Source organism: Anopheles gambiae, chromosome 2 (genome assembly GCF_943734735.2).
Source record: "Anopheles gambiae chromosome 2, idAnoGambNW_F1_1, whole genome shotgun sequence".
In the NCBI taxonomy this organism is placed as follows: Eukaryota; Metazoa; Arthropoda; class Insecta; order Diptera; family Culicidae; genus Anopheles; species Anopheles gambiae.
Window position 1 is genome coordinate 103,409,415 of NC_064601.1, and position 13,837 is coordinate 103,423,251.

Below are 13,837 nucleotides of genomic sequence, written 5' to 3' on the forward strand. Positions count from 1 at the left end.
TTTTCAACTTCTGTAATGTAAAATATGAGTCGTATTGTGGGAAATTCCAAGAGTGTTTTATACATCCAGTCCTTTTTTTTTATATTCCTGGCTCTTTGTGTCGCTATATCGACTATCGTAACATACTGAATGTGATGTCATGCCTTACACACTCAGGAAAGAGTATGAGGGAACGTGTGAAAATCTTTACTAGAATCCACCTGTTTTTTAAATTAAATCTTCCACATTCCAAGATGCTCTGATTTTGTTGTTTGCATTTTCCCAGCTCCCATTAACATTCCGACAGTTTTGTTTGGATATTATGCGACCAAACTTTCGTAAATAAGCACAAATACTGACCGCAACTAGGATTGTCTACCCGACCACTTGTCTACACTCGATGCATTTTTACTGCAATCGATACAGCACACGTGCACCGACACAGCATCTGCAGCAACAAAGACAAAAAAACACTTCAACATCATTTTCCTGCCATGTTTTCCTACCACCATTCCGGTCTTCACTCTTCTCCTGTCGTACTCAACCTCTAAACCCCCCGTCTGGAGCGTATCGTGAACGCGATCTTAATAGGATCATTATTTTATTAGCTAACGTTTTTAGCATAAAAACGACCCGTGCCAAAAACCACATCCAGCACAGACCCAGCACCGTCCGGCTGTCCGGTGCATGATGTTACATCATTACTCACTCACCGTCTGGTCGTTTGCGTCCGTGGTGTAGAGCACTGTCGGCGAGCCGTCATGTGCATTGTGTGCGTGGTAGTGGTGGTACTGGTGATGGTGCTGTTGCAAGTGTAGTTCACCACCCGGTGCTGATGAATGGATCCGTAAAGATTGGCCAGATAACAGGGGGTGGCTGACGGGGTTTCCCTTCGTGCGGGAAGTATGCAAAAACAAATTCTACAGCGCGACGAGATTGTACGTTTGCTTCTTTTGCGGTTTAAATTTGTCTACCCGCTTTAAAAACGATCTCGGGCTTATCGGGCGGGAAAATTTGCCCTCACCCTTGGAGTTACCACGATGCAAACGTAATGTATAGAAATGCTTAGATCGCATCAATCCGTGGGGCTTTTTTGCTGCTGTTGTTGCACCCATCGAGACGCATCAGCGCTGAGACGGTGACTGCAGCCAAATCTTGACCCCATACCGAGCCGACGAGCCATTACGCGAGAGCTACAGTCCATCTAAGTAAGCTCACGCTGCTGTTTACCACGGAGGAGCCTTCCGCTCAGCGGGTCATGGGCCGGTTTAGCCTTTTGCCTTCTTAACTGCTCCCATCTTAATCAGCGTGTGTTGAGGGATGGCACTGTCGGCGGATTCTACGTAACGCGCCAGACATGCTGTGGCTTAAATTGTTGTTCTGCTGCTGATGTGGTCACACATACTTGGCGGCATAATCATCAACAAAAAAACAACAACAAATTGTAGCCTCTTTGTTACACCGTTACACCAGGCCCCCCTTTTTCCCACCGTCTCAAACAATGCACCTTGGTAGTATTTTAATTTGTCCCGGTAATGGTAAACTTTGGCGTTTTTTTAGATTTGATTGAGTTTTCTTTCGGTTGTACTTTGTTTGGTTTTGTTTCTGCAGGCAAGAAAAGCACATAATTGTGGGATTACGGGACCCGTTAACGTCAAGAATGAAAAACAACTTTATTTTAACGAATGTGTTGACAGTGGGCAGTGTAGCTCTGTACAACTGTTTCATGGCAGCGATTTGTCAACCACTTGTCAGGCTTTGCCCCCCAAAACAATCATCTAGATTGTTGTGATCTTTTACGCTGTGTGCTTGGAATTTAAATGATAAAATTTTAGTCTAATTAGTTTACTAATTTGCTCTGTGAGAACAGAAGTGAACATAAAAGTTTGTAATTTATTGAACCTACGATTGTTTGCTTAGTTTAATTAACACACTGTATTTTATCTGCGAACAAATTAAATTATACAATTATTTGAATAAAGTTAAATCATTCACGGAATAATGCAATTTAGTATTAGATACATTTTGTATTATTATGCTTGATACATAGTTTTACATTTTGCCGAATATTTGCCACAAAAGTAATATAGTTTTTTTCTATTTTTCAGACAAATGCTACATTGAATGTAAGTAAAAGCTTAACATCTAGCCATCAAACAATATGCAAATGTGAGTTTTCTCTTCCGCAACACACGGCCACGCTTTCTTTCTTCAACGATGCTCATCGTTCAATCTTCTCTAACAACGCTAAAATAACGAACTCCTTGCACCTATTCCATCCATCCGACCTCGACCTCGAGTGGGTGGACTCAATTTGCATCTGTTGACGCATCTTTATGCCACAAATTGATTCGAGCCGGACATTCGTTCCGGACGTTGCCGCGTCGATTAACGTCGAAAGCGTTGTGCACTCGATGACGACAGCCGTGATTAAACAAAAAAAAGAAACAGAAGTAAATGAACACCAACTCATTCATTAATGTTACTTTTTACAAACTCAAAATCAGCTTCCCTTGCAAGCTAATCCCACTAATGCAGGCAGCTCCGATAGCATCATCTCCCGCCCGTACACCATGCCCAGTGCATCATCAGAGTTTCCGAGCCTTGATCGTACGATTATCGTTCATCTGCGAAAACAAAAAGAGACAGACCGACCAGGCTCACTTTTAATGAACTCACGCACATCAGCCCGCCATCACAGCCAATCGAAGAAAGATCAATCTTAACCACACAGTTTGATCTTTGCCTTCGCGCGAAATGATGCAACGGTTTCGAGGGAGTAAGGTAATCTTCGTAACACGTAAATTGTTTAACACGAACGCACCTCAATCAAACCCCTCAACCCCTGTGGAGAAACCCCCTGTCGGCGCGGGAGAGAACCACGCACACATGTCTTGCGTTGCGTTTTCGTCTGCCGTGGCCACGCTTGGACGGTTAGCGGGCGCTAAACCAATGCTTTCGGAAGATCGGTGTGGTTTTCTCACCGATTGCAAGAATGCTGATTGCTGGTGCTGAAGACTACACTGGTCGTCTTCAAATGCCAACGCAAGGTACAAAATGACAATTTTTACCATTTCGGAGAAGGTGAAGCCGACTGGAAGATGCTAATTTCGCGTACATGTGCGTACGGTTTGGCCAACGGCGGTGTCCTCGCGTGTCCCATTTGTCTGGGGCTCGTTTGTTTCCCACCCCGCTTTATGGTGATTGTCTTTGCGTGTTTTTGGAGTGGATGAGAAAACCGACAAAGTCATGCCAAAGAGACACAGAGTGGTAATTTGTGTGTATTGCAACCGCTACTACGGCGAACAGTTAAAGGTTAAGCGGCACAGTAGGCGAGGGAATCATGCCTAATATTTTATTAATAGCTTTAAAGCAAGCATTTCCAAATAATTCCTTAAAGCTCAGGTGTAAATTAACCAGCACAAATTCATTGGCTAATTTGCTTACCTGTGTTTTTGTATCAATTGCGTTACCAACTTCCCTTTTGGACGTGGTGCAACCAAACTCCCAAAGCAGTGTCGCTAATACGCCTTCTGTCTATCGAACCAAGCCATCGTTTTACGACACCGGCCACCGTCGGTGGGCCACTTTGATGTTGATGTCGGTAGGCAATAAAATTAACACCCTTTTGCCGCTCGGATGAGGCGGTACTGCGAAATCATCCCAGAAAAAGGCGTCCGGTTTTAGGTGGATAAGCGACGAACCCCCCCGCTTCAGAGTTCACGATCGATGACGCTGAACCGTTGCGGAACGTTTCTCAACGATTTGCACGATCGAACGCATCGAAGGGAGCCGCTAACAACACACAATGTCCATTGTGAAGAGGCGGCCGTATATCCGTTTCGTGAAGAAAACGGACATTGGTGCCGGTCACGAGTGTGGCAGCTGCGCCAACGTATCGATGATGAAAAATCTCCAATTCCAAGCGCTAAAACACCCTCCCTAAACACCCTATTTGAAGGTAAATCTCCCCATCCAAGGTTGAGCCTAGGTGCGCTACAACAAACGCAAGCAAATATGGTGCAACAGCACAATCAGCATCGTTTAAAACACGACAAACCAACCTCCCCTGCAGCAAATTAAATATTGCCGCTCGCCAAAACCAAAAACGACAAACGACCCCGTTTGCCCGTTTGCCCTTTTCGCGTTCCCTGTCTGCGTGCCTAAAAGTGTTAAAAACAGCACGTGCAAGTAGCAAGTTCAAGCCGGTGCGCCTCGTCAGCCTGGACACGCTAATTATAACTGCCGTTGATCAGTTGATTAAAATTTATGTCAGCTGGGTGTTGAAACGGGTGGTTCGATCCTACCAGCATTTGCGCGGGTCAGCAGAGATCAAGCCGTGCCAGCTGGGATGTTGCTGTCCAAAACCGGAGATTAGGTTCTGCACTAAAGCTCTCGAACCCACAGCTCACGAATGCTTGGTGGTTCAACGACTTCCGTTGTGTTGTTTTCTTTCCTTATTGGTGTATGATTGTGGCTTTCCTGTTACTTTCATTCACTGTTTTAACAGCCGTTTTGATTGTGAAAACAGTAAAAAAAATATAGTTAGAGGCCAACAACTACCGAGTCTACAAAAAAAAACCAAAACACATACACTTCATGTTGATCTCACCGGAAAGATTGCAATGTCCAGGCGACGAACCTCAAGCACTCAAGATCGAAACAAGCGCCTATTGGTATCGCTACCTAACTGGTGCACTTTTATCTGTAAACAGTCAACTTCTCCACGCCTGCATCACCTTCACAAGGAAGGTTGATTTATTTTTATGATTTATTTAAACACACCACCGGGCATTATTTATTGTTTGACAACCGCGAAACGAGCTTCCCGAGAGCAAGGGCAGAGAAAAGAAAGGTGAAGAAAATGCGCGGGGGGATGTAGATAAAACACAACAAGAGCCCTGTTCACTGCCCTCGAATGCCCCGTTGATCCCGCTTATGCTGAGGAGTGAAAAATGCGCAAACACGTGCGCAATCGCTGGGTGAGATTAAACCGAAAGCGATGAACCCGGTTTTCCGCCAACATGGCTGGATTGATGCCTAAGAGGAAGGAACTGCAAAACACCCTCTTTTACACGTTGTCCAGCCTGTGGAAGAAAGTAAAATAAATTAAAGTTGTCAAAAGAAGTCACTGCGATCATAAATCGCCACGTGCGATAGAAGCAACACACGATATTGTGAAAGATATGTTTTCTTAACGCAAGACTTCAACTCAGAAAAACAAATAGCAAAAGGGTTGTGAGGCCAGCGATCCAATTAGTGAAAAAGAGAACCGAGATAGAAAGGTTAAAAACCTCATAAAACTAATTTTGCTTCAGTTTTCTGGAATTCTCACAGTTTTCACTGCCGCATTCTGTCTTCTCCTCCGTGAAATAGGCTCTTTCATTTTTAACAAACAAGGTGAATTAAATCATCCCAATATTCTTGCCTCAATCAGCTTTGTTTTTCACTCTCAAGATCTCATCAGCACCAGTACGTGGATTAATTGGCATACCAGGTCAACCTACAGGTTCGCAGCAGGTGCTTTGTTTGAGTGATCATTCCGGCTCATTCCATTTAAATGCTCATTACACCACCATACCTTGAGATGGAATTGTTCTTCACTCCTACGAATGCCGACTGTCAACGCGATGCATTTCTCGAGATTAATGTACCGTGAAATTGCATAACTGCACATATTTGCCTATGCGGCGGTTACCAGGCTGCACCACCAACGCCACCGCCAGTCGTCATAAATCATATGCTCAATTTAACCGCTCCATCGCGACCGTGAGTGAGAACGCGGTGACAGCGGATTGAGAGTGACAGCTAAAACAAAACAAAAATCCTCCTCCTCCTTCTCTCAACATACCCATCCAACCACTGCACCATGTGCATGGCGAGTGAGGTCGGGTGACATTAAAGAAAATTAACTTCCAGCTCACTTGCGTGGCGAACATTTCGCCGCAGTAAAATCGTACACCAAACGGACCGGGTAAGCGTGCAAAGAGTTGTGAACCGGCACGCTGAACGATATCGAGCCGTAACCTACTTCACGTTCGTCACCTGCAGCGGACAGGAGCGCCCGCTTCGCAACCGAAAACGCTAACCCACTCAACTGCTGGTGGTGAGTTATGACAGTATGCAGACGCGAACCGAACCGGTGGTGGCCTCCAAGTCACAGAAACACGCGGACAGCAGGGACACCACGGTTGGTTGCGATGCATATTTGTTCGATTGTCATACCGACCCGACAAGACCCCGTGACTCTTTTCCCACACGCCGACGTAACACCGGTATGCGGTGGTATGCTGTTGTGGGTCGCTCAATTTCGATCAATAGAAGATACATTTTAGAGAGCAAAAAAAAGCAATAAGCGACCGTAGTACACAGCTCGTAATTTACATACCACCCGACCCGGGGGTACAGCGTCGAGTCTCACGGGAGTATACAATTTAATTTTTAACCATTTCATGTGTCACTCGAGAAATTGCAGAATTCTAAACCTAACCGCAAAGTGCCGCCACAAGACGGGAGCAAAAACAGCAACAAAAAAAGGTAGCAAACATGAAAAGAGAACCACACTGCACACTCGCGCCGTTCGGCCTAATGATGGATGATGAATGATTGTTCGCTTCTGTGTACCGTGCCACGGGTTTATGTGAAAATGGTTCGCTCTCTAGGTCAGGTCCGGTTCGTAACCCGTTCGAAGTGGAGGGCCAACGCACAATGGAGGTATCATTTTGATCGCATCGAGGACACCGGCCACCCGAACCGGGCAAGATTGTGCAAGCCTACTTTTTATCATTGCATTAAAACTAATGCTTAGATAGGCAGTAAATACTGGGTCACCAAATGCCACTGTGCCTGTGGCTGCGGTGAGAAACTTGCGCGTACTTTTTTCTAATAAATTCTCTCATTTCGCTGGACAATTTCTCAATTTCTTTGCTCTGACCATAATAAGATTCTAATAAGCTGATAGCCGTGCGGTTTATACTTTTCATTCGTGTGATTTGTAGCTTTAAAGGGAATAAGAAACCCAGCCTCTTCTTTACTCTTAGAAACCCAGCCTCCAGCTGCTTGAACCTCTTTTTTTCACCATCCCACAAATGACCCACAAAAACTGCACTGAACCAAATCTCAGTGCATGATTTTTAATGATCCTGCAAAACCTAAACAAACAAACCCACCATTGGGGCTTTCCAAAATAGAACTACTCCACCCATCAAACGTCGCCCACCCTTTTCCCGTGGCAGCTGGTGGTGCTCAATTTATTATGTTGCTTGCGGGTCCGCATACGCTCACGCCTAGCTCAAGTTCTACCCACCCAAGGGAGGGTGGAAGGGGGTGGAAAGGGAGGTTAAAGTAAAGCATAATCTCCCGGTCAACCTTACCGATACCGAACCGAAAGCTAAATAAATCTATCAAGCAATCGACAGCCAAAGCTCCTAAAATCATCCACCCCGGCGATACGAAAGACTTCAACGTGCGACCCACAAGCGGGAAACCCGAATCGCAGAGTTGGAGCTAGGAATTGGACACCAACGAGCGATAGACATGCAAACGGGTCCACTTTTTTGTTTCAATGGACCCAGTTTTTTTTAAAAAGAGACACACACTCATTCTTACCCTTCTCCTGCCGGCGCGAACTTGTCCCACCTGCTGCACAAGTTGCGCAAGAATTTCGCATTCCTAATGGGTGCAGAGCGAAAACTGTCCACCCGTCCCGTGGTCGGATTGGTGGTCTTTACCGGCCCCGGGTAGTAAATGCATCCCACACGTCTCACCGGCTGGTGGTGCTTGCTGGTGGTCGCATAAAAAAACGAACCCATCGATCGATCGGTTTTGGCAAGTGGCTGAGGCAGCTTCACAGCTCGCGAGGTAGGTCAATAATTCGAACGGGTTCGGTACATGTGTTGCTCGCGTCCGCACCACGCAGTCCGTTCACCTACGTGCGGCACGCGGTGGTAGTGCACGGGTGCGACGTTGCAAAATAAGTTGCACTGATGTGTAATTGAGTTGGAACAGATTCGACTGAGCGAGATCAGAATGTAATGAATTCACTTTTTTGCTCAGGAGTGCTAATGGGTTGTTGTGTTGTACTACGATTGATCTTATTTCTTCCACAAAATGTAGCACATGGTGTGTTTTGTGCTCGAGTTACAATTGGAAGTGAAAAATTTGTTTAAAATGTTTTAATCTAAAACTCTCAGACACGCTTTAAAATATTACGTATCTTTCCATTAATGTATATATAATAATGATATCCCTCCTATTTGTTTAACACAGATAGTAATAATCTTAAAATGCCATTTAAGATCCCAAATATATCTTAAATACATGATCAACAACCCTGCTTCTCCTAAACACGATCAAAACACTGATCTTCCTTTCAGATCGTAACTCTGTATCAATTTCAAAGAGAAAATTAATCATTCACTCCATTCACCAATTACTTACCTTTGCCGGTTCAACGATACACTCCACACTAAAGCTATTGAACGCCAATTCACCCCGAAAAAACGGTGTAAAATTAGTAGTTTATCCGATTGGCAATCACAATCACACCACACAATCATGCCCGGTACTGATTGGTAGTCTTCGCATCTTCGCACGTGTGCAAATCGCAATCTCCTCAGCCTCTGTTGTCGATTAGCATTTAGATTCGCTTAAGCTTCCATACGTCTTCCCTCGCCACTATCTTCCGCTCTTCCCCGCACCAGCCAAAGACCACCTGCTCGGAAAGGTATCGAATTTGCCGTTTCCTTTTCCATCACCGCTCCATCATCCATCGCAGCGCGCGTCACGATGGCGCCTTCCCACCCAGAGACTTCCCCATCCCGTTTTTGGCGTTGGATGATTGTTTAGCACAGCTTCACATTTTCCCATGCATCTTACCACACGCTCGCACACACACACACACACATAGGGAAACATACGTGCAGTGCAGCCCGTCGGAAGCGAAGCGTTTGTCATGCATGCAATGTCGTCCGCGCTGGCAATGATTCCACGCGAGTGCAACGTGCAAGCGCGGAAACGTGAGAGATTACAACACAGGCCAGCCTGGCAGGTGTGGTTTGGCTGCTGCAGCACCGCTCAGCTTCTGTTCCGAAGCATCAGTGTGTGTGTGTGTGTGTTCCGGCATGTTCCTTCAGATTGACAGCAGCTCACGCCCGGATGGATGGGCGTATCGTGTGCGTGTTTGTTTCTCTCTCTCTCTCCCTGCTTGGTGCCAAGCGGGCGTACGGCGCCCTTCAGCGGCCACCGATACACACACACACAGTTCATGCGGAAAATGTAGGTTTCACAGTGCCGCCCAATGCCTAATATAAACGGGACAAGGTTAGTGTGAATTGGAAACGGAAATTGCTCACACGGTTGACGGTTAGCGCGGGGAATCGTGCGCGCGGATAAGGATGAACAGAATAAAGGGACTTATGCAATTACTTATCTATTATTGGCGTTTCTTTTACTTCCCAATGCGCATTCACGATGGGCAACCATAACGCCATCGCAAGCGCGTTGCCAGTGAGATGTGAATGAATTATTCATTTAAAAAATTAAACAAACACTTTGCTTTGGGAAGAAACACTTAACGTGCCACTTGTTTCGGTGCGCACCTGTTATGCAATTAATGTTTAATTTTTTTAAAATGTAAGTTTTATTATAACCTACTTACAACGTAACCATCAAGCAGGGAAACTGGTACACCAGTATTTGTTTGATGGCTTCTCACCAGCCAGCCGATATAAACCTGCATCCAATTTATTAGCCCTTTTCCAGCCCTTACCACTGTTCCGATTTGCAAAAAACTCTCCTGCTACATTCTACCATCGCTCATCGTAGCGGCACAGTTGAAGTGCAACACCGCCGCCATCACTGGAAAGGGCCACCCTTCGCACCCATCGGTATCGGTATAAAACCACAAATTACCCACAGCTTTTAGCACGAACGCTTCAACCGGCTGCAACCGCTAGGGCACTAGGTCAAATCCATCGACCGCACCGGCCCGCGCACCCCGGCAGCTTTCCACCCACCAAACAAAAGCCCACCGTGGAGCTCCCAAGCGTTATCACCGTCGGGCCGCAGACCGCAATCCCTCGTCCCCTCTCTTCAGGGCAGGGAAGTGTCGAACGGTTCATAAAAATGTGATGTTTATTGCAGCCGACGGATCGACGGACCCGCGCTACGATCGGGTGGTTAAATTAAAGTGCTAATCATAACCTAGAAGCGCTGGGACGGTTTAATTCTGGAGGTGACCTGTGCCTGTGTGTCGTTTATTTTTGGAATGGATGGGCTGCTCCCAGCTGCCGTGAAGATGTGGACCACACCGTGGAGAACGTCTCTCGGGCGAATGATGCCGTGGATTTCTATTTCCTTGAGGAAGTTATACATATTTCGATCGTTTAGCGTTAGGATTATAAATTGAGAATAACAACACACGATCCACACACACACACACACACACACACACACACACTCTTACGGTTGCCTTTTTCCATTCATGTGTGGTTCAGCACATCAATATGATAATATACGTGCTTCTGTTTAAGCATGACAGCATCGTAAACAAAACTTAAATTTGGTAATCTAATGTTAGGATATTTGCTAAACGATTACGATACGAAAGCCAAACAAAAAGTTTTGGAATGCACTGATACATTTATAACTTAAAAAGAGAGTAAGAAACCACTGTTTTGTCATCACAATGTTCTATTGAGACACAAGTTTATTTGATTTTACATGGATAGATGCAAGCAAGAAATTAATGGAGATTTTAATGGGATCAACCCGAGAAACCTTTCAATTGTTGAAGATATAATTAACTTGTGAGACCAATTATGGATTATTTTTATTTGTTGTGTGTTATAATGTACAGTGGAGCGCCGTTTATCCGGGCTTCTCGGGACTTGACCTCGCCCGGATAAGCGAATAACACGGATAATGAGTCAAATGATATATTTTATCACCAATTCCTGAATTAATTTTGGAAATTACAAACGGCACCGACAGCAAGCATCCCGCTGCCCGGTTACATACCGCCTACCACAGCCACGTACCAACCGGGAATAAAATAATGAATTGTTGGTGCAATAAAACTCTTACAGTTCCCTTTTTGGACCAGTGCAAACCCCCCCCCCCCCCCCCCACTTGAAATTGAACCACTCTTCCGGCACACGCATGCTCCCATGGCCGTGCGCGCATAATTTCCCCCGTCCGTTCCCATCTTAGCGGATCCGCGCGGGTTTTTGATCTGTCCGCCGATCCACGTTTGATGCACGTTCCATCTCGTGTGCTGGTGCTCGGGCACAAACGTAGCACAAACGTGGTGTCGCGCAAGGAACGCATTTGCTGAATGCTTGAAAATCCCCTCCAGGGTTGCATTTGTGTTGCTTGTGGCCACACAAGCGTTCTCACGAGCGCCCGATGTGTGCGCATAATCGTGTGAAACGCGACCTATGTTGTTCACTCTCACCCGGCCGATGCACGTGATGAAGGTGGCCGCCGTGGCAAAGACAACGAACCGGCGCGCGCACATTATCGTTGGTTCATCTGTCTTCGTTTGGTGCGGGACGATACGGGAGATTTCAGCTTGTGGTGCTTAACTAAGCTGCCCTCGGGCCGTAGACGATCGATAAAGAGCGAAAGCAATCAGGAAGCGGTTGGTGGATGGATTATGCTACGTACAGGGAAGAGGGTGGAGAAGCTCCTTTGGAGAAATATCTGTCATTTGTTACGAACGTACAAGCAATTCATTCCCGGATAGAGAGATAGAGGGAGAAAGAAAGTTGAGAAAAATAATTGCTTAGACATTTTTTTATAAATTAAAAACCAATTCCCTGCCAACTACTTGCATCATATTCAAATGCTCCACCCTTTTGCTCACATACGCACAACCCAATGTAATATGCCCAACCTTGTTTGCAGTCAGTACAAATGTCCGTAAAAAGAAGCAATCAATTGAGATCTGACAGTATTTTTTTACGTAAAATGATCTGATTTCATCGGGAAAGCCCGCTCGTCAACGCCCGATTATCGTGCGCCGGAGCCCACCCAGCTAAACGATTTTATTTCAACAACGCAGCCGAAGAAAACGCGACAGCGGCAACAACAAAACATCACTTTCTAACCGCACCGTACCGAGGTTGCGGGGAACCACGGGGCAAGGCCGCTAAGTACAATTCAATCACAAAAAGCTGTAACTATATTCTGTCTGTTTTTCCCTCCTTTTCGGCGAACCGCTTCAATACAAGCAAGCCGCGTCCAGGCCAGGGGACATTATTCCGCATCATCATTTGCTCGTTGTGCAACAACGGCGAACAACGATGAACATGGAGCGCGATTCGATCGGTTGTGGAGAGGTACAAAGAGAGCGTGTTATGTTTCGCCGCTCCCCCTGGTTTTTTGGGAGGGCTGAAAGAAAGTTCCCAACATTTGTCACACCTTCATCATTGGTGTGCGGCGCGCTGTTTTGGGTTTTTGGAGATCGCGCCCAGCTGTGAGTGCGTAAATCAGTGCCCGCCATCTGATCGAACACAGACGGGCTCGCTAATCTATTTTCCTGCCCCTAGCTGATGCAAACGAACCTGGAGCAGAAAGTAGTAGTAACTTCAGCCAGTTGAAGTACCACTGGCCATCGGGTCAGCCGTGTTATGCGTGTGCCGTTAAAGGCAGAGAGAGAGAGAGCGAGCGAGAAAACCCTTGCACAGCGGAAGTGAGCTGCCAAATCAAAAATGTACTACGACACGACGAGCAAACACACACATCTGGCGACCATTGGGAAGGTGCCAGCTTACCAGTGGAGGACACGACAGAGCAAGAGCACGAAAAACATGCATTGACGAACACCCCACACATATCTTGTGGTCGCGTTTAAATTTGAATAAAAAACAAATTATAAACGAATTATGTGCCCTCACGCATACAACTGTGAGTGTGTGTGTTGTTGGTCCAGAGCGACATGTTTGGTGTGTATGTTTTTACTCCCTGTATTTTTGTTGTTGTTGTTGTTGTGGTTGGTCTCTGCCCTCTGGCACTGGTAACCGCTTTCGCCCGCCTAGTCGGAGAGTGAACTTTTATTTATGATCTCGCAGGTCGGCATCAAAACACCCCGCTGGATCTGGATGGACGGCGTGGATGCCCCACGAAGAGAGATTGCCATTTATTGCAGACCCGAAGTTTTTGGAACACCGGAAGCTGGGCCGTGTAGATCGAACCCGCCCGATAGGCCCCGTTTTGAGAACAGATCCGCTCAAGCGTACGCAAATTGGCAATCTCGCGCATGGTATCTGCAGCCTTGCTAGATTTATGACTTGCTTTCGTAATGAGAATTTGTCCATTTTAGCTGTCCGGGGTTGTTTTGTTTGTTGTTTCAACCGCTGGCGCAGGCAATTGAGTAACACCGGATGCGGCTGCTCCTTTTGCGGTGACAGGTTCCATTAAAGCCGTTTTTTTATTTGCAATTGAAAACAAATTACTTAGCTGAGACAGTAGCTCATAAAGCTATATACTTGATGTATTAATCCCTGGGAATGGCTTAGTCATTTTTTATGGATTACTAAACTGGTCAACTAGAGTTTTGGCATCTTGATCGGAAGGAATGACGCATCTTTAGGTACTCTGCATAATACTTAATCTAACTGTTTGATATTCCGAAATGCTACGTTCTAGATTTGGTCAAACATGAATATATGCAGATTAGACTGTAGATGTGATATCTGACACAAGTTTAACATAAAAGAGTAGCATCAACATTTTATTTTTCTATTTAAGTAACCTTAAGATGGATAATGTAATGGAAAAATTAGTTACTATTATAATGTTCTCTGTGCAGATCTATTACTTCATGCTTAGTAAAGTCATTTATTGATTCAAATTT

At 45.7% G+C, this 13,837-nt stretch overlaps 1 protein-coding gene across 2 annotated transcripts in view; it reads left to right on the forward strand.

Annotated features, from left to right (window-relative positions):
* LOC1277181 (mucin-17) overlaps positions 1-13,837 on the forward strand; it is an 87,856-nt gene that overhangs the window by 41,619 nt on the left and 32,400 nt on the right. For both annotated transcript variants that reach the window (XM_061641822.1, XM_061641821.1), the window contains exon 4: positions 2,088-2,105. The gene's annotated coding sequence lies outside the window, so the exon portion shown is untranslated. The remainder of the gene's footprint in view (positions 1-2,087; positions 2,106-13,837) is intronic.